General features: G+C 39.3%; 1 pseudogene; it reads right to left on the bottom strand.

The window, feature by feature from the left end:
• Positions 1-22345: 22345 nt before the first annotated feature.
• On the bottom strand, positions 22346-23919 carry LOC131275389 (ornithine decarboxylase pseudogene; annotated as a pseudogene).
• Between the last annotated feature and the right edge of the window lie 809 nt (positions 23920-24728).

Consider the following 24728-nt stretch of genomic DNA (forward strand, 5'->3'; position numbering starts at 1 on the left):
ACACTCTCCCCCATTCCATCCAGTGGGCCCTGTGAGGATTTACAATGTCCGGTGATTGCCCCTGAAGCACAATCCAGGGCAGCTCCATGTCCCAAAGATGCCCCCACTTCTCATCTCTTCCTGCCTTTCCCCATACCCATCAGCCACCATGTTCACTTTTCCCAATCCAATGCTACCTTTTCTATGTGGACATTGGATTGATTGTGTCCATTGCACCTCTATGTCAAGAGGAGGCTCAGATTCCACATGGATGCTGGATGAAATCCTCCCACTTTCAGTTGTAAGCACTCTAGGCTCCATGGTGTGGTGGTTGTCCTTCTTCAACTCCATCTTAGCTGAGTGAGGTGAGTCCAATAAATCAGATTGTAGGTGCTGGAGTCTGTTGAGGCTCAGGGCCTGGCTATCACATTGTCAGTCCAGAGATTCAAATCCCCTAAATATATCTTAACCCCCAACACTAACTGCAACTCCAGCACATTAGCATGAAAATCTTATGAAGAGAGATCCCATCTGAGTCCAGATTCATCACACATAAACACCAGTTCCAAAGAGGGGCCATCTGACCTGGTAGTTAACCCCATCTGCCATGACCATAATACCCATGGGTCTCTTTAGCCCTCAAAGGAACCAATACCTGGGGGTTTTATCTGCTTTATCTGTCTCTTAGACTCTGCTCAGTTGTGCATAAGGGCAATCCTTCTGACAGCCTCCAGAGTCTTTTTTAGAGACTAGTAGCCATATAAACTCATTTCTCCTTTCCATTTCCCCCTTACATTAGGTCAAACAGCATTTTAAAGTCATGTTATTTTATGTAGACAGGGATATTCTGCTGATCCACATTGAACCTTCCATACAAGGTCATTTTCCAGTTGCATTATCAGTTGGTAGTTGATAGTGATCCCTCGGTGCCAGGGAGGCTCATCCCTGGGTGTCATGTTCCACACTGGGGGGAAGGCATTGCATTTACATGCTGAGTTTGGCTTCGAGACTGGCCACATTTGAGTAACATGAAGGCTGACAGGAGGAAATTCCCAGGCACAATGCTGCTCTAGGCCTTGTTCTTATTTTAGGCTTATCTGCTCACAAGCATAGTCATTAGTGTCAGGGGCTCACTGTTGAACCCTCACTCCCTCCCAGTCCCCGCCGCTGCACCTGGGAGACTGTCGCTGCTTCCCTAGGGACCACGACAGAGCACCACTGGCCAGGAACCCAGTACCCCCCCTGCTGTGGTTTTTAATTGTTGCCACTATGAGTATACCCAAACATTACCATGCACCCTGGACATATGTTCTGTACAGCTCCCTGTCAGCCATATATCACCTGTCAATGGTATCCCATACCAGTATTCCTCCATTGCCATTGTTGAGCCACTCTGTGATCCAGAACTCCCTGAAATTTGAAGCCCAATATAATGTCAGGGTCCCTTACTAGGAAATGGCATATAGCGATGGGTTTAAAGGTTAGATAAAGAATACATGTTGACTTGGAAAAAATTCTACATCCTATCTTTTTCTTTTTTTTTTTTTCCCTAATTATTGAACTTCTCTTCACAGGCGCCCTAGACCACAGCACTGCATATATATAATATACAGCACTCCCATACATCCACCACAAAACCTTTTCCCTTCCACAGCGATACTCTTACACCCTATTCACATCATATTTACTTAACATGATGTACAGAGTCTGAGACAATAGCTTTCAAACAAGGTGACATCTGTGCTTACATTGTGGTGCATACTTTAGGATACACAGTTTTCTAAATTCTTAGTTATCCTATGTTTTACATTATGGTTTACATTATCAGTCTGTCATCTCCTATATGTTATGGTGTAATATTACATGTTTTATATCCGTCCTTGTGTACTCTCACGAAACTCCTCTCTTACCCCCCATTTACCTTGGTTCCACACATTTAACGTCCATTTTCCCTTCCACCTTGGTGCCCACAGTGACAGCCAACCTCCATGTCCCGAGGAGCCACGTCCAGAGATAGATGGAGTAGTGTTCAGGGCCTAACTTGCTCAACTGCCCCAATGCCCTGGGAGCCACCCTTTCTCTTGAGGGATACAGTTCCCTATATTTGATGGCGTTAGTCCTCCCCAGAATGTGGGTCCACCCCCACTCTCACTACTTGGGTTTCTACCCCATGGTGTCACCCACTCTGGCAGAATGAGCATTTAGACATTCCCCAGGAGCCCGTCCCACATCAGACCATCCCCTCCGAGCATTCTAAACAGGTAACCCTCTTAATTATATTTTGATACGATTTTCTCGGCATTTTACTCTCCACCAACACCTGACACTCTCCTATGTTGTATGCTACCCCTCCATCCCCCCCACTTTTGGGCAATATTACCTATCTGCCCATCCCTAGCCACCCTCAAACCTGCAAAGCCCCAACCAAAGGCAACCCCTTGCCCCCATTTTATCTCTTCTTTGTGTTCATATTTACCACCATCTCGTCATAAATTCCACCCCTGCAGACATTGGCTCACATCCTTCCTCCACCCTCTGATTTCCTTTAAGCCTATCGTTCAGTCTCTAGCTCTCTGAGGCAGCTTGCTTATTTCATATCATTGAGGTCATGTAGTATTTGTCCTTCAATGCCTGGGTTGCTTCACTCAACATAAGGTTCTCAAGATTCATCCATGTTATCACGTGTGTTTGTAGTGTATTTGTTCTTACAGCCGAGTAGTATTCCATTGTGTGTATATACCACATTTTATTGATCCATTCATCTGTTGATGGGCATTTGGGTTGATTCCAACTTTTGGCGATAGTGAACAATGCTGCTATGAACATTGGTGTACATATATCGGTTTGTGTCCTTGCTTTCAGTTCTGCTGGGTATATACCCAGCAGTGGTATTGCTGGGTCATATGGCAAATCTATGGTTAGTTTTTTGAGAAACCGCCAAACTGTCCTCCAGAATGGTTGGATCCTTCTGCATTCCCACCAGCAGTGGATGAGTGTTCCCCTTTCTTCACATCCTCTCCAGCATTTGTATTCTTCTGTTTTTTTCATAGCTGCCAATCTTATGGGTGTAAGATGGTATCACAATGTAGTTTTGATTTGCATTTCCCTGATAGCTAGAGATTTGGAGCACTTTTTCATGTGCTTTTTAGCCATTTGTATTTCTTCTTTGGAGAATTGTCTGTTTAAATCTTTTTCCCATTTTTTAAATGGGTTGTTTATCTTTTCATTTTCAAGATTTATGAGTTCTTTATGTATGCAAGTTATAAGTTTCTTATCAGGTATATGGTTGCCAAATATTTTCTCCCACTGTGTGGGCTCCCTTTTTACTTTCTTGACAAACTCCTTTGAGGTGCAGAAGGCTTTAATTGTGAGGAAGTCCCATTTATCTATTAGTTCTTTTGCTGCTTGTGCTTTTGGTGTGATATTCATGAATCCATTTCCTATTACAAGGTCCTGTAGATGTTTCCCTACCCTGCTTTCTAAGGTTTTTATGGTCTTGGCTCTTATATTTAGGTCTTTGATCCATCTTGAGTTGATCTTTGTATAAGGTGTGAGATGATAATCCTCTTTCTTTCTTCCTCATATGGCTATCCAATTCTCCAGGCACCATTTGTTGAATAGGCCACTCTCTCCCAGTTGAGGGTTTGGTGGCTTTATCAAATATTATATGGCTATATATGTGAAGTTCTATATCAGAGCTTTCAATTCAATTCCACACACAGTCTGTGTGTCTCTCCTTATGCCAGTACCATGCTGTTTTCACAACTGTAGCTTTGTAGTATGTTTTGAAGTCAGGTAGTGTGATTCCTCCAATTTCGTTTTTCTTTTTTTTTTTTTTTAAAGATTTATTTATTTATTTAATTCCCCCCCCTCCCCTGGTTGTCTGTTCTTGGTGTCTATTTGCTGCGTCTTGTTTCTTTGTCCGCTTCTGTTGTCGTTGGTGGCATGGGAAGTGTGGGCGGCGCCATTCCTGGGCAGGCTGCACTTTCTTTTCATGCTGGGCGGCTTTCCTCACGGGCGCACTCCTTGCGTGTGGGGGCTCCCCCACACAGGGGACACCCTTGCGTGGCAAGGCACTCCTTGTGCACATCAGCACTGCGCATGGCCAGCTCCACACAGGTTGAGGAGGCCCGGGGTTTGAACCACGGACCTCCCATATGGTAGACGGATGCCCTAACCACTGGGCCAAAGTCCGTTTCCCCGTTTTTCTTTTTCAATATGTCTTTGGCTATTCAGGGCTTCTTTCCTTTCCAAATAAATTTCATAGTTAATTTTTCTAGTTCCTTAAAGAAGGCTGTGTTGATTTTTATTGGGATTGCATTGAATGTGTAGATCAGTTTTAGTAGGATAGACATCTTAATAATATTCAATCTTCCTATCCATGAACAAGGAATATTCTCCCATTTATTTAGGTCTTCTTTGATTTCCTTGAACAGTTTTGTATAGTTCTCAGTGTATAAGTTTTTTACCTCTTTAGTTAAATTTATTCCTAAGTATTTGATTTTTTTAGTTACTATTGTGAATGGTATTTGTTCTTGATTTCCTCCTGGTCTTGCTCATTATTGGTGTACAGAAATGCTACTGATTTTTGCGCATTGATCTTATAACCTGTGACTTTACTTAACTCATTTATGAGTTCTAGAAGCTTTGTTGTAGATCTCTCAGGGTTTTCTATGTATAGAATCATGTCATCTGCAAATAATGAAATTTTGACTTCTTCCTTTCCAATTTGAATGCCTTTTATATCTGGTTCTTGCCTCAGTGCTCGAGCAAGTACTTCTAAGACAATGTTAAATAGGAGCAGAGACAATGGGCATCCTTGTCTTGTTCCTGAGTTTAGAGGGAAGGATTTTAGGATTTCTCCATTGTAAACAATGTTGGCTTTAGGTTTTTCGTATATACTCTTTATCATGTTAAAAAAATTTCCTTGTATTCCAATCTTTTGGAGTGTTTTTATCAAGAAAGGGTGCTGTATTTTGTCAAATGCTTTTTCTGCATCTATAGATATAATCATGTGATTTTTTTCCTTCACTCTATTTATATGGTGTATTACATTGATTGATTTTCTTATGTTGAACCATCCTTGCATACCTGGAATAAATCCCACTTGGTCGTGGTGTATAATACGTTTAATGTGTTGTTGAATACGATTAGCAAGTATTTTGTTAAGTATTTTTGTGTATAGGTTCATTAGAGAAATTGGTCTGTAATTTTCCTTTCTTGTGGTGTCTTTGTTTGGCTTTGGTACTAAGGTAATGTTGGCATCATAGAAGGAGTTCAGCAATGTTCCTTCTGTTTCAATTTTTTGGAATAGATACAGCAGGATTGGTGTTAGTTCTTTCTGGAATGTTTTGTAGAATTCACCTGTGAAGCCATCTGTCCCTGGGCTCTTCTTAGTTGGGAGAGATTTTTAATGACTGATTTTATCTCTCTGCTTGTGATTGGTTTGTTAAGATCATCAATTTCTTCTTTTGTCAATATGGGTTGCTTATGTGTTTCTAGGAATTTGTCCATTTCCTCTAAATTGTCATTTTTGTTGGAATATAGTTTTTCAAAGTACCCTCTTACGATAGTCCTTATTTCTGTGGGGTCAGTGGTGATATCGCCTTTCTCATTTCTTATTTTGTGTATTTGCATCTTTTCTCTTTTTTACTTTGTTAGTCTCGCTAAAGGTTTGTCAATTTCATTGATCTTCTCAAAAAACCAGCTCTTGGTCTTGTTTATCTTTTCAAGTGCTTTCTTATTTTCTATTTCATTTAGTTCTGCTCTTATCTTTGTTATTTCCTTCCTTCTTCTTCCTGTTGGGTTACTTTGTTGTTGTTTTTCTAATTCCTTCAAATGTGCAGTTAGTTCTTCAATTTTTGCTCTTTCTTCTTTTTTGATATATGAATTTATGGCTATAAATTTCCCTCTCAGTACTGCTTTTGCTGTATCCCATAAATTTTGGTATGTTGTGTTATCATTATCATTTGTTTCAGGGTAGTCATTGATTTCTTTTGAGATTTCCTCTTTGACCCACTGTTTTTCTAAGAGTGTGCTGTTTAATTTCCAAATCGTGGTGTGAAACCTGGGCCTCTGTCCTTTGCAAATTTCCAGCTTGACTCCACTGTGGTCAGAGATATTGTTTTGTATGATTTCAGTCTTTCTGAATTCATTCAGCCTTTCTTTGTGGCCTAGCATATGGTCTATCTTGGAGAATGATCCATGTGCGCTTGAGAAAAATGTGTATCCTGCTGTGTTTGGGTGTAATGATCTATATATGTCTATTAGATCCAGGTCCTCTAATATACTGTTCAAATGTTTTGTTTCTTTAGTGATTCTCTTTTGAGATGTTCTGTCCAAGGTAGATAGTGGTGTATTAAAACCCCCACTATAATTGTAGATGCATCTATTGTTTCACTTAGTTTTTCCAGCGTTTGCCTCATGTATTTAGAGGCACCCTTGTTAGGAACATAAATACTTGTGATTGTTCAATCTTCTTGACAGATTTTCCCTTTCAGTAAAATGTAGTATCCTTCTTTGTTTCTCACAATTGTTTCACATTTAAAGTCTATTTTGTCTGATATTAATATAGCTACTCCTGCCTTCTTTTGGTTATTGTTTGCTTGTATGATTGTTTTCCAGCCATTCACTTTCAATCTCCATGGGTCTCTGGGTCTAAGATGTGTCTCTTGTAGACAGCATACGGATGGGTCATATTTCCTTATCCAATGTCCCAGTCTGAATCTTTTGATAGGTGAGTTTAATCCGTTTACATTCGTGTTATTACTTTCAAGGAATTATTTGTGTTAGCCATATTTTGATTGGATTTGTGTTTGTCGTATTTTGTTTGTATTTTTTTTTGTCTTTGTTGTTGTTGTTGTTGTTGCTCTTATACTCTCCTCCAACTCTGCCTTTCCTGTTTTTTCCTTTCTTCCTGCAGAACTCCCTTTAGAATTTCTTGAAGGGGAAGTTTCTTGTTGGTATACTCTTTCAGTTTCTGTTTGTCTGCAAATATTTTGAACTCTCCATCATGTTTGAATTCTAGTTTAGCTGGAAAGAGTATTCTTGGTTGGAAATTTTTTTCCTTTAGTACCTTGACTATATCATATCACTGCCTTCTTGCCTCCATGGTTTCAGATGAGAAATCAGCACTTAATCTTATGGAGCTTCCCTTCTATGTGATGGTTTTCTTTTCTCTTGCTGCTTTTAGAATTTTCTCTTTGTCTTGAGCATTGGATAATTTGACAAGTATATGTCTTGGGGTGGGCCTCTTGGGGTTTATGACCAGTGGAGTGTGCTGTGCTCCTTGGATATGTACATCTGTCTCTTTCAGTAGATTTGGGAAGTTTTCAGTCATTATTTCCTGCAACACTCCTTCTGACCCCTTTCCCTTCTCTTCTCCTTCTGAAATGCGTATAATACATATGTTCAAGCATTTTGCATTATCATTCAGTTCCCTAAGTCCTAGCTGGATTTTTTTCTATCTTTTTATCGACCAATTCTTCTATCTGTTTAATTTCCAATGTACTATCTTCCACATCACTAAATCTCTGCTCTGCCTCTTCTACTCTGCTGATATTTGCTGCAAGTGTATTTTTGATTTCTTGAACTGTGGTGTTCATTCCCATCATATCTGTTAGCTTTTTGCATATGTCTGCAATTTCCCCTCCCCTCCAAGTGTTGTCTTCATGTTGTTAACCTCTTCCTTTACTTCATTAAATTTGTTGGTGATAAATGTTCCTTAAATCTTTCATTACTTGTGCAAAGTTCTACTCCCCTTCCTGATTTTTAGTTTGTTGATTGGATTCAGCCATGTTTTCCTGATTACTGGTTTGGTTTGTAGATTTTTGTTGTTGTCTGGTCATCATTTTATCTTGATGGGTTTAATCAGTTCCTTAGTTTCTTTGTCTAGTCTTGGGGATTAATTAACTGTTGTTTTTGTGTAAGTGTTATATCTTCTCTTTGTCACTTTGTTCTTCTTATTCTAATTTCTTATTGCTGGTTGAGTTCACTTTAAAGGAAAGTATTAGGGCCAGGGAAAGGCAATTGTATAAACAAGGAAATGTGTAAAGTAGTATTGGTGATAAATGTTAATAGAGTGACAATATGAGATCTGGGAGGATGGATATTAGATTCATGTAATTTGTGTAGAGTTATAGCAGTAGGTAGAGTACCTATTATGAGGTAGATGACTGAATGTGGGAGGAATATGGTATGAGCTAAAAAGCTATTGTTTTCATGAGAGAGGGAAAGAGAAGAGAAAGGTAATTTTTTCAAGAGTGTATAACAGACAGAAAAAAAACAAAGGTATTAGAAATTAAGAGTTAGACACCTTGTGGATCAAAGAAATGGAGTTGGGAGGTGGAATATAGGAGAGACAGTAGATGATGGCAGAATCAAGATGTAGGGTATAGGGGATAGTGTAGGTAGCCTAAATCAGTTCACACAGAAATGAGGCAGTGGAGGACGACAAAATCCAGCAAATGTGAGGTGTTCCCTGCTGCACCTATTGTATAATTGAGTTAAAATAAAATAAGTAGAAAATGAGGGACAAGAGGGAGAGAGAAAACAGAAAAAGAAAAAAAGAAAAAAAGAGAAAGAAGGGAAGAAAGGAAGAAAGGAAAAGGGGCGGGCAAAGTGTGGGGAACAGGTAGGGGAAAGAAAAAAACAGATATACACGAACCACAATTGCAACACCAACTACAGCAACACAAACAAAACAAAACAAAACAAAAACCCTAAATAACTGAATAAAAAAAAGACTTTAGGGGCTACACTGGGACAAAAGCCTAGGGGATAATGCAATATTAGCAATCAGGGCATTAAAAAAAGTAAAAAATAAGATAAAATGAAAATAAAAACTAAACAAAATTAAGCGATAAAGAAAAAATGCAAGCATTGTAGGCTAGGGTATTCAAGTACTTAAGATGGACCTCAGGGTGTGATGGATTCAGGGGTGGAAAGTCTGAGATATTGAAGGCTCAAGTGGTGTGAGACTCTGGGGTGTGGGCCACCAGAGTTTAGGGGATTCAGACCCGGCAACCTCAAATCTGGTCAACAGGAAGCCTAGGAGCCCTGCAGTGTAACACAGCCCTCAGGGATCCCCGCAGCTGGGTGCCAGCCCTATGGGGGAAGTCAGATCCACAAACTCTATATTATGACTGAACCCTGCAATTCACTTACTCACAAGGGTTTGTTTATATCGTCAATTCAGCTTTTGGACAGCTCCTACCCTGTGATCCCCAAAAATGGCCACCTGAGGGTGCCTCTGCACTGCAGCCAATTTAATGATGCAGATCTGAAGCGCGGCCCATGGGTTGGGCTCAATTTGGAAACACCAAAAACGGGTTCCAAAACCGGAATTCCCAGGCTTCGCAAAATATTCCCCAGTCGGCTTCCAGACATGTCCCCCTCCCTCGCCGCACCCTGTGACAACTTCCCAAGTATGTCCCTTTATTGCCAACAATCTAAATCCATTGCAGATCGGCAGCCAGGCTTGTGGGGGCGGGGCTCAAGGCAGAAGTGCTATTATTTGTGTCTGCAATCAAAAATTCCCCCGCTTCACAACAAAACACCGTCTGTCTCCCCAAATCGATCCGCAAAGGCGTTCCGTCCCATCAACCCCCCAACAGCCCACCCAAGACTCACGAACTCCCCAGCACCGTAGAGCCACCAAAAGTGGAGCTGCCGTGCTGGTACCATGGCTCCACCCACCCCCAAAGAGCATGCAACCCGTGTGCAGGTCTCACCTCTGGACAATAGAACCCAAATTATATCTTACAGACCAATCCTCTCTGTTACCTTTCCACCAAATCGATATCCAGACACTTCCTGCCCTGCAAAAATCCCCAAATAGCCCGGCCTCGGAGAACCTCCAGTGGTACCCAGCCGCCTCTTCCCAGGGGAGACCACAAGGCTAGTTCACTCAGCAACCATCTTGCTTCCTCCCTGCTACATGAATTTGATTATGAGACATCTCTAATATTTTCCTTTGTAATTCAATTATTTCCAGAGAGATATTACTTTTATGTCCTAATAAATGATTCTTATTCCATACTATATCTGATGTATTATAGGCAAGCAGAGTTAAGCAGAAATTACTTTCATTCCAATCACATCTCAACCCCCTTAACAAATTCAAATTATACAATTGATTTCTAATATGTAACACAGCTGATTTCAAATCATTAATTCAATTATTTAACTTCCCAGAATCTATATGCTCTTGACTATGGCACAAATCACTAGCATTTTTATGCTAGTTATGTACATATTGTTCTGTTCATACTTTCATGTAAAGCTATCGCAGCAATAGCAGCAACTGTAATGATACCAATCATCCCCAAAATGCTGATAATAAGCAGTCCAAGAAAGCATCTAGTCCATTTCAAGAATTCTTGTGCCATATGTAAGCAATAACTGACTTTCAGGAAACGACTGCCAAATTCCACATCATTCTCACAGGTATCCAGATGCCTTTTCTTCTTCTGGCCATCACTATTGTTTCTTCATTGATATTCACCTTTACAGTGGAGCCAATTTTTCCCTTTCTCAGGTTTCAGTGGTAGGGCCCTGGATCTTTACAAAGGCATCTGTGTCAACAGTCCTAAAAGGGGTGTTAGTGGAACAGGCAGGTACATGACAGCCACCTGTTAGTACTAGCAGGTATCCCAGGTGCTTTTTCATAATCTGAGGGTGATTTACAACAGTCCATCAATTCTGTCTTGCTTTTAGTATTTGCAATCCACCCCCAGATAGGGATGGCAGTCTTTAGAGTGACCAGACCCTATTATTTTAAATCTTTCACTTTTAGCAGGACCTCCCATGCTGCACACAATTGCTTTTTTATATTGCACTTTTGGCCTCTTTCCAGAATTGTGATTAAAATCCAAGGGATACTTGTTTAGAATTTTGCTTTTGCCACAAACTCCACCAAAGCCAATATTGGTGCTTGCCACATCCAATTCATAGGCTAAGTTAATGTCCACAGTTTACTTTCCTTTTATTATTATTTAAAGCAGCTTGCTGGAGGTTTTCCTACTTCCATGAAGGGCTTTTCTCTATTAATACATACAATGGTTTTAATATTTGAGCTAAGTGAGGGATGAAAGATTTTCAGTATTCCAACCATATTACAAACTACATTAACATGAGAAAACATTGTACTTTATCAATTACAGCAGAGGTTATAGTTTTGTTTTACTCAACTAAACAACATTGAAGAATTTATTAGAGCAGCAGGGACCTCACAGTCCACCCCAACTGTCTGTCCACCCCAGGCTCTCAAGATAAGATACCATTGTTTCTGCTGTTTCTTTAATTTTGAAAAAAGGATTACTTATTAACATAATGTCATCAGTAGCATTTTTTTTAGCCACAGATTTCTTCTGCACAGCCAGATTCTTTGCCACAAGGCCAGGGCAGATGGTTGGGCTATATACACAGCCTTGGGGAGGCACTGCAAAAGTCTATTGTTGACTTTTCTACAGGTAGGAGAATGCAGGCTGGCTTGACTTGCCTAAGGAAATACTAAAGAAAGTCTTAGCACATTTTAAAACAAAGTGATAGTGACATAGTTGGATATTAATTTTTTGCAACAAACTAGCAATATTTCGTACTGCTCCATACTACAATGAATGGTATTACTGCAATTTATGATAAGAAGTTGTTTCTATGACACACACCTTTTTATATTAATTAAAGCCATAATTAATCATATTGTACTTTTGTTTAGTATTATGTTGAAATATTGGTAAATTTATACACTCTTAAGCATTCATATGAACCTTTTACTCATACAAATTTAGTTAACAGGGTTTAAAAATCTCGTTAATTTTATAACATTTTTAAACACCTTCCATTCAATTTATAACATATTAAATGAACCCAACTATTTAATTTTTCTTTCAAGGTAAAAAAACAAATCTCTTGTAATTAGTTTGGAATAAAAAGCTACTTTTCAGGATTTGATTTTGAGAAAGCAGGTTTGAAAATTAATTTCCTTTAAAAGAGATGAGACCTTTTTTTCTTTGAATACTGTGGAAATGATGAGGTTAAAGCACAAGAAGCTATTTTGATAAAACAGACTTTCTTTGTATGCTGATTATTCAAGATGAAAACTTTCTATAAACTTTTACCAAAACAGGCTAATGACTTGAGAGACTTTGAGAAAGAAGAAAATTTTAACTTTGCATTAGTATACTACTTGGTACTAAACTTTTTAAAACTTCATAGACAGACCCATCAAATCTTGCTTAACTTTAACCATAAAAATTTATTTTCCATTAACCTTCTACACTTTCAGTATTCATTCAGGTTTTGTCACACATTTTATTCTTTCTTAATAATCATTTTTCTTAGGACAAAATCATCTCCTGTTTCATTAACAATAAAAAAACACATTCCGTATATCCCACATACATAAGTTACCAAAACAATTTTGGAAACTTTTCAGGCAACCTTTTTCCAAAATATAATTACTATCAACACTAAACAAACTTGTTAAAATAATGATCTTTTCTTCATTTTAAATACTTAGTAGCATGTAATACCAGAAATAGTCTTTTAGAAGCAGGTTGGAAGGGGAGGCTGGCTGCCAACAAGTTTTCTTGTTATAAAATTACCTTTTATTATTATTATTATCAATTCAGGTTTTGTTTAATAATGACTTTTTGCAATTACCCATTTAAGTACCTTAATTAAAACAATGCTTTGTTAAACTTCTTATAATTATTTGTAACCATATAGACTATAATTATATTATTTTAAGACAAATTTTACCTTCACAGGACACATTCCCTTACCCAAAGTTACTACAATACCCTTTATAACTTACCACATGCATTCAAGTTCTGTTCTGCATATGTTCTTTCTGATTTTATGAAGACCAGCTGTCTTATTTTAGGACAAAATACACTTTTTTGAACAAATGTATCAACTTTTAGTTAGCACTTCTACAAAATTTTACTTTTCAAAATATTTATTCAAGTTTTACATCCTTTATTTTGTGAATAAAAATAAACTATTCATTTCAACTTAGGCAAAAACCATTTTTTTATGAAGAGACATAGTAATTTCATTAATTAAGACTTACATTTTTTTTTATCATTGTAGAGATCCCATTAACATTTATTTATTTTTTATTTATTTATTTATTTTTAAAAATTACATTAAAAATTATGAGGTCCCATTCAACCCCACCACCCCCACCCCCCACTCCCCCCACAGCAACACTCTCTCCCATCATCATGACACATCCATTGCACCTGATAAGTACATCTCTGAGCATCACTGCACCCCTAGTCAATGGTCCAAATCATAGCCCACATTCTCCCACGTTCCATCCAGTGGGCCCTGGGGGGATCTACAATGTCCCATAATTGTCCATGAAGCACCACCCAGGACATCTCCTCGTCCCGAAAATGCCTCCACATCTCATCTCTTCCTCCCATTCCCCAAACCCAGCAGCCACCATGGCTACCCTTCCCACACCCATTCCACATTTTCTCTGTGGACATTGGATTGGTTGTGTCCATTGCACATCTATGTCAAGTGGGGCCTTAGATTCCACATGGATACTGGATGCACTCTTCCTGCTTTCAGTTGTAGACACTCTAGGCTCCATGGTGTGGTGGTTGACCTTCCTCAACTCCATGTTAGCTGAGTGGGGTAAGTCCAATAAATCAAAGTGTAGGAGCTGAAGTCTGTTGAGGCTCTGAGCCTCGGTGTCATATTATCAGTCCAGAGATTCAAATCCCCTAAATATATCTAAAACCCCAGCACCAACTACAATTCCATTGAAGTAGCATGCAAGTCTTCTGAAAAGAGATCCCCTCTGAGTCCAATTCCATCACGCAGAAACACCGGCTCCAAAGAAGGGCCATCTGCCATGGCAGTGAACCCCATCTGCCATGACCATAGAACCCGTGGGTCTCTTTATCCCTCAAAAGAGCCAATACCTGGGGTTGTACCTACTTTATCTGTCTCTCAGACTCTGCTCAGTTGTACATAAGGGCATTCCTTCTGACAACCTCCAGACTCTTTTTTAGAGACTCATAGCCTTATATTCTCATTTCTCCTTTCCATTTCCCCCTTACATTAGGTCAAACAGCATTTTGAAGTCATGTTATTATATGTAGACAGGGATATTCTGCTGATCTGTGTTGAACCTTTAATTCAAGGTCCTTTTCTAGTTGCATCTTGAGCTGATATGTGGTAGTGATCCCTCAGTGCCAGGAAGGCTCATCCCTGGGTGTCATGTCCCACGCTGGGGGGAATGCACTGCATCTACATGCTGAGTTTGGCTGTGAGAGTGGCCACATTTGTGTAACATGAAGGCTGTCAGGAGGAAACTCCCAGGCACAGTGCTACTCTAGGCCTTATTCTTATTGCAGGATAATAGGCTCAAAAGCATAGCCATAAGTATCAGGAGCCCACTGTTGGGCCCTCCTTCCTTCCTGGTTCTTGCCGTTGCACCTGGGGGACTGCCGCTGCTTCCCCAGGGTCCACGGCAGTGACCCCCCAGCCAGGGGCCCAGTACCCCCCCAGCTATTGTTTTTAATTGTTTCCACTATATCTAGACATTACTATATACCCTGGGCATATGCCCTGTATAACTCCCTGTAAACCATATATATCCTGTCAATAACATCCTATATCAGTATTCCTCCACTGCTATTGTTGAACCACTCTGTGATCCAAAACTTCCGGTAAGTCAATCCCAACATAATTTCAGCTTCACAAGAGTCTTAGATCACTGAAATTCATATATACAATATACAGTACTTCCCCAGATTCACCATAAAACCTTTTCCCTTCCACAGCGATAATCTGTTAACTTGTTCATATCATATTTCCTGAAACTGATGTACAGATTCTGAGACAATAGCTTTCAAACAAGATGACATCTGTGCTTACTATGTGGTCCATACTTTAGGTTGTACAGTTTTCTAAATTTTTTAGTTATCCTATGTTTTGCCTTATGGTTTACATTATTAGTCTGTCATCCCCTATATGTTTTTGGAGTAATATTACATATTTTATATCCATCTTCGTGTACTCTCACAAAACTCCTCTCTTGCCCCCATATTACCTTGGTTCCATCCATTCCACATCCATTTTCCCCTCCCCTTGGGGCCCACAACGCCAGCCAATCTCCCTTTCCTGAGAAGCTATGTCCAGAGATACTTGCAGCAGTATTCAGGGCCTGACTTTCTCAACTGCCCTAATGCCCTGGGAGCCATCCTTTCTCACTAGAGATACAGTTCTCTCTATTTGACGGCATTAGTCCTCCCCAGGATGTGGGTCCACCCCAACTCTCACTTCTTGGGTCTCTTCCCAATGGTACAGCCCACCCTGGCAAAATGAGCCTTCAGCTATTCCCCCAGAGTCCGTCCCGCATCAGACCATACCCCCTGAGCATCCTAAACAGGTAACCCTCCTACTTATACTTTGATACGATTTTCTCAACATTTTGTTCTCAACGAACACCTGACACTCTCCCATGTTCATATGTTGCCCCTCCCTCCTCCCAATTTTTGGACAATATTACCCCTCTGCCCTTCCCCAGCCCCCCTCAAACCCACAAAGCCCCACCCGAAGGTAACCCTTTGCCCCCATTTTGTGCCTTCTTTGTGCTCATACTTACCGCCAGCTCATCACAGATTCCACCCCTGCAGACTTTAACTCACATCCTTCCTCCACCCCCTGATTTCCTGTAAGCCTCTTTTCTGGTGTCTAGCTCTCTGAGGCAGTTTGCTTATTTCATATCATTGAGGTCATGTAGTATTTGTCCTTCAATGCCTGGGTTGCTTCACTCAACATATGATTCTCAAGGTTCATCCATGTTATCACGTGTGATTGTAGTGTATTTGTTCTTTCTGCCGAGTAGTGTTCCATTGTGTGTATATACCACATTTTATTGATCCACTCATCTGTTGATGGACATTTGGATTGATTCCAACTTTTGGCAATAGTAAACAATGCTGCTATGAACATCGGTGTACAGATATCTGTTTGTGTCCTTGTTTTCAGTTCTGATGGGTATATACCCAGCAGTGGTATAGCTGGGTCATATGGCAAATCTATGGTTACTTTTTTGAGAAACCGCCAAACTGTCCTCCAGAATGGTTGGATCCTTCTGCATTCCCACCAGCAGTGGATGAGTTTTCCCCTTTCTTGACATCCTCTCCAGCATTTGTATTCTTCTGTTTTTTTCATAGCTGCCAATCTTATGGGAGTAAGATGGTATCTCATTGTAGTTTTTATTTGCATTTCCCTGATAGCTAGAGATTTGGAGCATTTTTTCATGTGCTTTTTAGCCATTTGTATTTCTTCTTTGGAGAACTGTCTGTTTAAGTCTTTTTCCCATTTTTAAAATTGGTTGTTTATCTTTTTGTTTTCAATATTTATGAGTTCTTTATATATGCAAGTTATAAGTCTCTTATCAGATATATGGTTGCCAAATATTTTCTCCCATTGTGTGGGTTCCCTTTTTACTTTCTTGACAAACTCTGTTGAGGTGCAGAAGGCTTTAATTTTGAGGAAGTCCCATTTATCTATTTGTTCTTTTGCTCCTCATGCTTTTGGTGTGATATTCATGAAGCCATTTCCTATTACAAGGTCCTGTAGATGTTTCCCTACACTGCTTTCCAAGATCTTTATGGTCTTGGCTCTTATATTTAGGTCTTTGATCCATCTTGAGTTGATCTTTGTATAAGGTGTGAGATGGTAATCCTCTTTCATTCTTCTACATATGGCTATCCTGTTCTCTAGGCACCATTTGTTGAATAAGCCATTCTCTCCCAGTTGAGAGGGTTTGGTGGCTTTATTGAATATTATATGGCTATATACATGAGGTTCTACATCTGAACTTTCAATTCGATTCCATTGGTCTGTGTGTCTCTCCTTATGCCAATACCATGCTGTTTTCACTACTGTAGCTTTGTAGTATGTTTTGAAGTCAGGAAGTGTGATTCCTCCTATTTCGTTTTTCTTTTTCAATATGTCTTTGGCTATTCGGGGCTTCTTTCCTTTCCAAATAAATTTCATAGTTAGTTTTTCTAGTTCCTTAAAGAAGGCTGTGTTGATTTTTATTGGGATTGCATTGAATGTGTAGATCAGTTTTGGTAGGATAGACATCTTAATAATATTCAGTCTTCCTATCCATGAACAAGGAATATTCTTCCATTTATTTAGGTCTTCTTTGATTTCCTTGAACAGTCTTGTATAGTTCTCAGTGTATAAGTTTTTTACCTCTTTAGTTAAATTTATTTCTAAGTATTTGATTTTTTTATTTACTATTGTGAATGGTATTTGTTTCTTGATTTCCTCCTGATCTTGCTCATTATTGGTGTACAAAAATGCTACTGATTTTTTTGCATTGATCTTATAACCTGCAACTTTGCTGAACTCATTTATGAGTTCTAGAAGCTTTGTTGTAGATCTCTCAGGGTTTTCTGCAAATAGTGAAATTTTGACTTCTTTCCTTCCAATTTGAATGCCTTTTATATCTGGTTCTTGCCTCAATGCTTGGGCAAGTACTTCCAAGACAATGTTAAATAGGAGCGGAGACAATGGGCATCCTTGTCTTGTTCCTGAGTTTAGAGGGAAGGATTTCAGGATTTTGCCATTGTAAACAATGTTGCCTGTAGGTTTTTCATATATACTCTTTATCATGTTGAAAAAGTTCCCTTGTATTCCGATCTTTTGGAGTGTTTTTATCAAGAAGGGGTGCTGTATTTTGTCAAATGCCTTTTCTGCATCTATAGATATAATCATGTGATTTTTTTCCTTCAATCTGTTTATATGGTGTATCACATTGATTGATTTTCTTATGTTGAACCATCCTTGCATACCTGGAATAAATCCCACTTGGTCATGGTGTGTAATTCATTTAATGTGTTGTTGAATATGATTAGCAAGTATTTTGTTAAGTATTTTTGCGTCTAGGTTCATTAGAGAAATTGGTCTGTAATTTTCCTTTCTTGTGGTGTCTTTGTTTGGCTTTGGTACTAGGATAATGTTGGCCTCATAGAAGGTGGCAATGTTCCTTCTGTTTCAATTTTTTGGAATAGTTTCAACAGGATTGGTGTTAGTTCTTTCCAGAATGTTTTGTAGAATTCACCTGTGAAGCCGTCTGGCCCTGGGCTCTTCTTAGTTGGGAGATTTTTAATGACTGATTCTATCTCTTTGCTTATGATTGGTTTGTTAAGATCATCAATTTCTTCTTTCGTCAATGTGGGCTGCTTATGTGTTTCTAGGAATTTGTCCATTTCCTCTAAATTGTCATTTTTGTTGGAGTATAGTTTTTCAAAGTATCCTCTTATGATAGGCTTTATTTCTGTGGGATCAGTGGTGATATCACCTTTCTCATTTCTTATTTTGTGTATTTGCATCTTTTCTCTTTTTTTCTTTGTTAGTCTCACTAAATGTTTGTCAATTTTGATGATCTTCTCAAAAAACCTGCTCTTGTTCTTGTTTATTTTTTCAAGTGCTTTCTTATTTTCTATTTCATTTAGTTCTGCTCTTATCTTTGTTATGTCCTTCCTTCTGCTTCCTGTTGGGTTACTTTGTTGTTGTTTTTCTAATTCTGTCAAAAGTGCAGTTAGTTCTTCAATTTTTGCTCTTTCTTCTTTTTTGATATATGAATTTATGGCTATAAATTTCCCTCTCAGTACTGCTTTTGCTGCATCCCATAAATTTTGGTATGTTGTGTTATCATTATCATTTGTTTCAAGGTAGTCATTGATTTCTTTTGAGATTTCCTCTTTGACCCACTGTTTTTCTAAGAGTTTGCTGTTTAATTTCCAAATCGTGGTGTGAAGTGTGGGCCTCCATCCCTTGCAAATTTCCAGCTTCACTCCACTGTGATCAGAGATATTGTTTTGTGTGATTTTGATCTTTCTGAATTCATTAAGCCTTTCTTTGTGGCCTAGCATATGATGTATCTTGGAGAATGTTCCATGTGCACTTGAGAAAAATGTATATCCTGCTGTGTTTGGGTGTAATGATCTATATATGTCTATTAGATCCAGCTTTTCTAGTATACTGTTCAAATGTTTTGTTTCTTTAGTGATTCTCTTTTGAGATGTTCTCTCCAGATTTGATAGTGGTGTATTAAAATCCCCCACTATAATTGTAGATGCATCTATTTTTTCACTTAGTTTTTCCAGCGTTTTTCTCACGTATTTAGAGGCACCCTTGTTAGGAGCATAAATAATTATGATCCTTCGATCTTCTTGACAGATTGTCCCTTTCACTAAAATGTAGTATCCTTCTTTGTCTCTCACAATTGTTTCACATTTAAAGTATATTTTGTCTGATATTAATATAGCTATTCCTGCCCTTTTTTGGTTGTTGTTTGCTTGTATAATGGTTTTCCAGCCATTCACTTTCAACCTCCATGAGTCTCTGGGTCTAAGATGTGTCTCTTGTAGACAGCATATAGATGGGTCATATTTCCTTATCCAGTGTCCCAGTCTGAATCTTTTGATAGGTGAGTTTAGTCCGTTGACATTCAGTGTTATTACGTTCAGAGAATTATTTGTGGTAGCCATATTTTGGTTGGATTTGTGTTTGTTATATTTTGTTTGTAGTATTTTATTTTCCCCTTCTATTTTTGTCTTTTTTGTTGCTCTTACACTCTCCTCCATCTCTGACTGTCCTGTTTTTTCCTTTCTTCCTGCAGAACTCCCTTTAGAATTTCTTGAAGGGGAGGTTTCTTGTTGGTATACTCTTTCAGTTTCGGTTTATCTGTGAATATTTTGAACTCTCCATCATTTTTGAATGCTAGTTTAGCTGGATAGAGTATTCTTGTTTGAAAATTTTTTTCCTTTAGTACCTTGAGTATATCATACCACTGCCTTCTTGCCTCCATGGTTTCAGATGAGAAATCAGCACTTAATCTTATGGAGCTTCCCTTGTATGTGATGGTTTTCTTTTCCCTTGCTGCTTTTAGAATTTTCTCTTTGTCTTGAGCATTGGATAATTTGACAAGTATATGTCTTGGGGTGGGCCTCTTGGGGTTTATGACCAGTGGAGTGTGCTGTGCTTCTTGGATATGTACATCTGTCTCTTTCAGTAGATTTGGGAAGTTTTCAGTCATTATTTCCTGCAACACTCCTTCTGACCCCTTTCCCTTCTCTTCTCCTTCTGGAATGCCTATAATACGTATGTTTGAGCGTTTTGCATTATCATTCAGGTCCCTAAGTCCTATCTGGATTTTTTCTACCTTTTTATTGACCACTTCTACTATGTTTGATTCCAATGCACTATTATATTTTTGAAAAGGTTTTCTCAGCATTATACTCTCAACCAAATACCTGACAATCTCCTACGTTCGTATGTTTACCCACCCTCCCCCCAATTTCTTGGGCAATACTACCCATCCTCCTATCCCTAACCCCCCACAAGACAACAAAGCCCCACCCAAAGGTAACCCTATGCCCCCATTTTATCCCTCCTTGTACAAATACTTACCTCATAGTTATCATAGAGTTCACCCATGTAGGTGTCAGCTCGCAACCTTCCTCTACCCCCCAAATTCCTGTAAGCCTATCACCCAGGCTCTAGCTCTCTGAGGCAGCTTGGTTTACTTATTTCATAACATTGAGATCATGTAGTATTTGTCCTTCAATGCGTGGGCTGCTTCACTCAAAATAAGGTTCTCAAGATTCATCAATGTTATCACGTGTGTTTGCAGTGTATTTGTTTTTAAAGCCTAGTCGTATTCCATTGTATGTGTATGCCACATTTTATTTATCCATTCATCTGTTGATGGGCATTTGGGTTGATTCCAACTTTTGGCAATAGTGAAGAATGCTGCTATGAAAATTGGTGTGCATATATCAGTTTGTGTCCTTGTTTTCAATTCTATTGGGTATATCCCCAGCAGTGGAATTGCTAGGTCATATGGCAAATCTATGGCTAGTTTTTTAAGAAACTTCCAAACTGTCCTCCAGAATGGTTGGATCCTTCTGCATTACCACCAACAGTGGATGAGTGTTCCCATTCCTCCACATCCTCTCCGGCATTTGCAGTCTTGTTTTTTTCATAGCTGCCAATCTTATGGGTGTAAGATGGTATCTCATTGTAGTTTTGATTTGCATTTCCCTGATAGCTAGAGATTTGGAGCATTTTTTTCATGTGCTTTCTAGCCATTTGTATTTCTTCTTTGGGGAAGTGTCTGTTTAAATCTTTTCCCCATTTTTTATATGGGTTGTTTATCTTTTTATTTTCAAGATATAGGAGTTCTTTATATATGCAGGTTATAAGTCTCCTATCAGATATATGGTTACCAAATATTTTCTCCTATTGTGTAGGCTCTCTTTTCACTTTCTTGACAAACTCCTTTGAGGTGCAGAAGGCTTTAATTTTGAGGAGGTCCCATTTATCTACTTGTTCTTTTTTTCCTCATGCTTTTGGTGTGAAGTTCATGAAGCCATTTCCTATTACAACATCTTGTATATGCTTCCCTACACTGCTTTCCAAAGTCTTTATGGTCTTGGCTCTTATATTTAGGTCTTTGATCCATCTTGAGTTGATGTTTGTATAAGGTGCGAGATGGTAATCTCTTTCATTCTTTTACATATGGATATCCAGTTCTCCAGGCACCATTTTTTGACTAGGCCATTATTTCCCAGTTGAGAGGGTTTGGTGGCTTTACTGAATATTATATGACTATATATATGAGGATCTCTATCAGCTCTCAATTCAGTTCCATTGGTCTGTGTCTCTCCTTGTGCCAATACCATGCTTTTTTCTCTACTGTAGCTTTGTAGTATGTTTTGAAGTCAGGTAGTGTGATTCCTCCAATTTCGTTTTTCTTTTTTTTTTATTTCAAGATACTTTTATTTTTAAATCAGGTCACAACATCAAGCTTTTGGCCCATTCTGATGTTATAAAAGCTACAAATGCTTGCTCAGCAGGTCAGAGGCATCCCTTAGAAGTAGGTTTGAAAGTGAATAAAAATCCATACAGGGAAACGGACTTGGCCCAGTGGTTAGGGCATCTGTCTATCACATGGGAGGTCTGCGGTTCAAACCCTGGGCCTCCTTGACCCATGTGGAGCTGGCTCATGTGCAGTGCTGATACACGCAAGGAGTGCGGTGCCACACAGGGGTGTCCCCCGCATAGGGGAGCCCTACGCACAAGGCGTGCGCCCTATAAGGAGAGCTGCCCAGCCCAAAAGAAAGTGCAGCCTGACCAGGAATGGCACCGCCCACACTTCTCGTGCTGCTGACAACAACAGAAGCGGACAAAGAAACAAGATGCAGCAAATAGACACAGAGAACAGACAACTGGGGGAGGGGGGATTAAATAAATAAACACATCTTTTTAAAAAATCCATATAAAACAAAATAATCAACTACTTTCCATAGGAACACAGATAAGTGTAACCCCATCTCCTAGTCTTCCTTATTGCTGTGTCTGTGCCAATCCTACTCTTAGAAGGACATTTCAAAACTAGCAGTAATTAAGTTAAATGATCCCCCATTCAAGCTAAACTCACAGTTAGCAGCTACAAAAATGGTATTTACACATTAATACTAGCTGGAGCACAAGTGGCCGGGTGGCGCTTCATCCCACTTTCCCAAGCACAGGAAAAAGGCAGAGCACTGGCGTCTTGCTCCTCTACTTTGGGTGGAAACCCCCCGATCTCGATTTGTTGCATGACTTGCCATGCAGGCCCTGACATCACATAGTAGATGGTTGGCCTCTGGAACCCATTGAAAGTGGAAGCAGTAGCCACAGTGTAAGCCCCCATGTTCTCAAACAGCATCCAGTCACCCACGTGCATTTCCAGCAGGTCACAGCACTCAACGATCCGATCAAGGCCATCACACGTGGGTCCCCATATGCTAGATGAGTAATATTTCTCATCTGGTTTGCATCTCTTCTGCAGAAGAGGCTTTACATGCTCATGACCATAAAGGACACAATTAAATGATCCATATACTCTGTCATTCACATAATACATAAAGGTTTGTTCACTCGATTCATCTTCATCATCAGAGCCTGTGTTCCTTAAATACAATTTTTTTTGGCAATGATATTCACTGCAAGTGTGAAAGCTGAAGCAACATAATATCGGCCTGGTTCAGCTATGATTCTCACTCCAGAATCTAATGGGAAATACTTGTCTAATGCTGGATTAATGACACTGGTTATCTCTCCAAATGTAAGCTTCACATCATCAGTTCTGGGAAAGCCATCATCAATATCAAGCAGATACATGCTGAAACCAACCTCAGCTCCCATGTCAAAGACACAGCGGGCATCAGAGATGGCCTGCACAAAAGTTTCAGGATCAGTATAGCCACTTCCCACATGGAAGCTGACATCAATGACATTGATATCAAGCTCTTAAACCCATTCCAAAAGAAGCCTGCTGATTTTGTGTGTGGTCCAAATTTAACACTGAGTGGCAGACTGCTTTGGAGTCATTGGTGGCAATCCACAAAACCAACTTTTGCCTTTGGATGTGCCCTGGCCACTATCATCAACTCAACCTCGCTGTCAAAAGTCATCATCTCAACTCCATTATTGGCGGCATACTTAATTTGAGACACTTGTTTACAAGGGTTTGCGTAGATTATCCTCTGTGGCGGCACCCCAAGACTCTGTACCAACTGGATTTCAGTCTTGCTAGCACAATCAAATCCTGTCCCTATGGAAGCCAGGGTCTTCACTGTGGCTTTATTGTCATTACATTTGACTGCAAAGAAGGGGGTGACACAAGGAAGAACTTTTAACCATCTCAGATGTTTCTTTAGAATGTCTCCAAGGTCCACAACATAGAAGGCATCTTTATCATCATCAGAAGAAACTTCATTAATTTTTTGGTCCAGAATGTCCTTGGCAGTAAAACCTTCATCAAGGAAATGGCAGTCAAACTCCTCATTACTGAAGTTGTTCATGGTTTCTTGATGTTCCACTGAAACACAACAAAATGGAAAACTAAGAAACAGAATTTAAAGAGATTTCTTTGAGCTTTTTAGGAAGGCAATTCGCCAGGAATTCCAAATCTTGCTGAATTGTAAGACTTGTGGCCTTGATGCAGCAGCGGAAATGTTCTCCTAGCACTTGGGTGCCAGGGCCACCCCCCGAGGAGGTACTGCAGCCCACAATGCTGCCACCACCGCTGCCCACCTCGCTCCCTCTGCTGGAGGACTGCTGGCCCAAGGAGGCGCCGGAGCTGCTGCCAGAGGGTGGTCGGTGGCAGGGCTGCAGGGACATGACTCATTTTTCTTTTTCAATATATCTTTAGCTATTCAGGGCCTCTTTCCTTTCCAAATAAATTTCATAGTGAGTTTTCCTAATTCCTTAAAGAATGCTGTGTTGATTTTTATTGGGATTGCATTGAATGTGTAGATCAGTTTTGGTAGGATAGACATCTTGATAATATTTAGTCTTCCTATCCATGAACAGGGAATATTCTTTCATTTATTTAGGTCTTCTTTGATTTCCTTGAACAGTCTTATGTAGTTTTCTGTGTATAAGTTTTTTACATCTTTAGTTAAGTTTATTCCCAGGTATTTGATTTTTTAATTTACTATTGTAAATGTATTTTTTTCTTGATTTCCTCCTGAGCTTGCTCATTATTTGTATATAGAAATACTACTGATTTTTACACATTCATCTTATAACCTGCAACTTCACTAAACTCATTTATGAGTTCTGGAAGCCTTGTTGTAGACTACTAAGGGTTTTCTATGTATAGGATCATGTCATCTGCAAATAATGAAATTTTGACTTCTTCCTTTCCA

This window comes from Dasypus novemcinctus, chromosome 22 (assembly GCF_030445035.2).
Source record: "Dasypus novemcinctus isolate mDasNov1 chromosome 22, mDasNov1.1.hap2, whole genome shotgun sequence".
In the NCBI taxonomy this organism is placed as follows: Eukaryota; Metazoa; Chordata; class Mammalia; order Cingulata; family Dasypodidae; genus Dasypus; species Dasypus novemcinctus.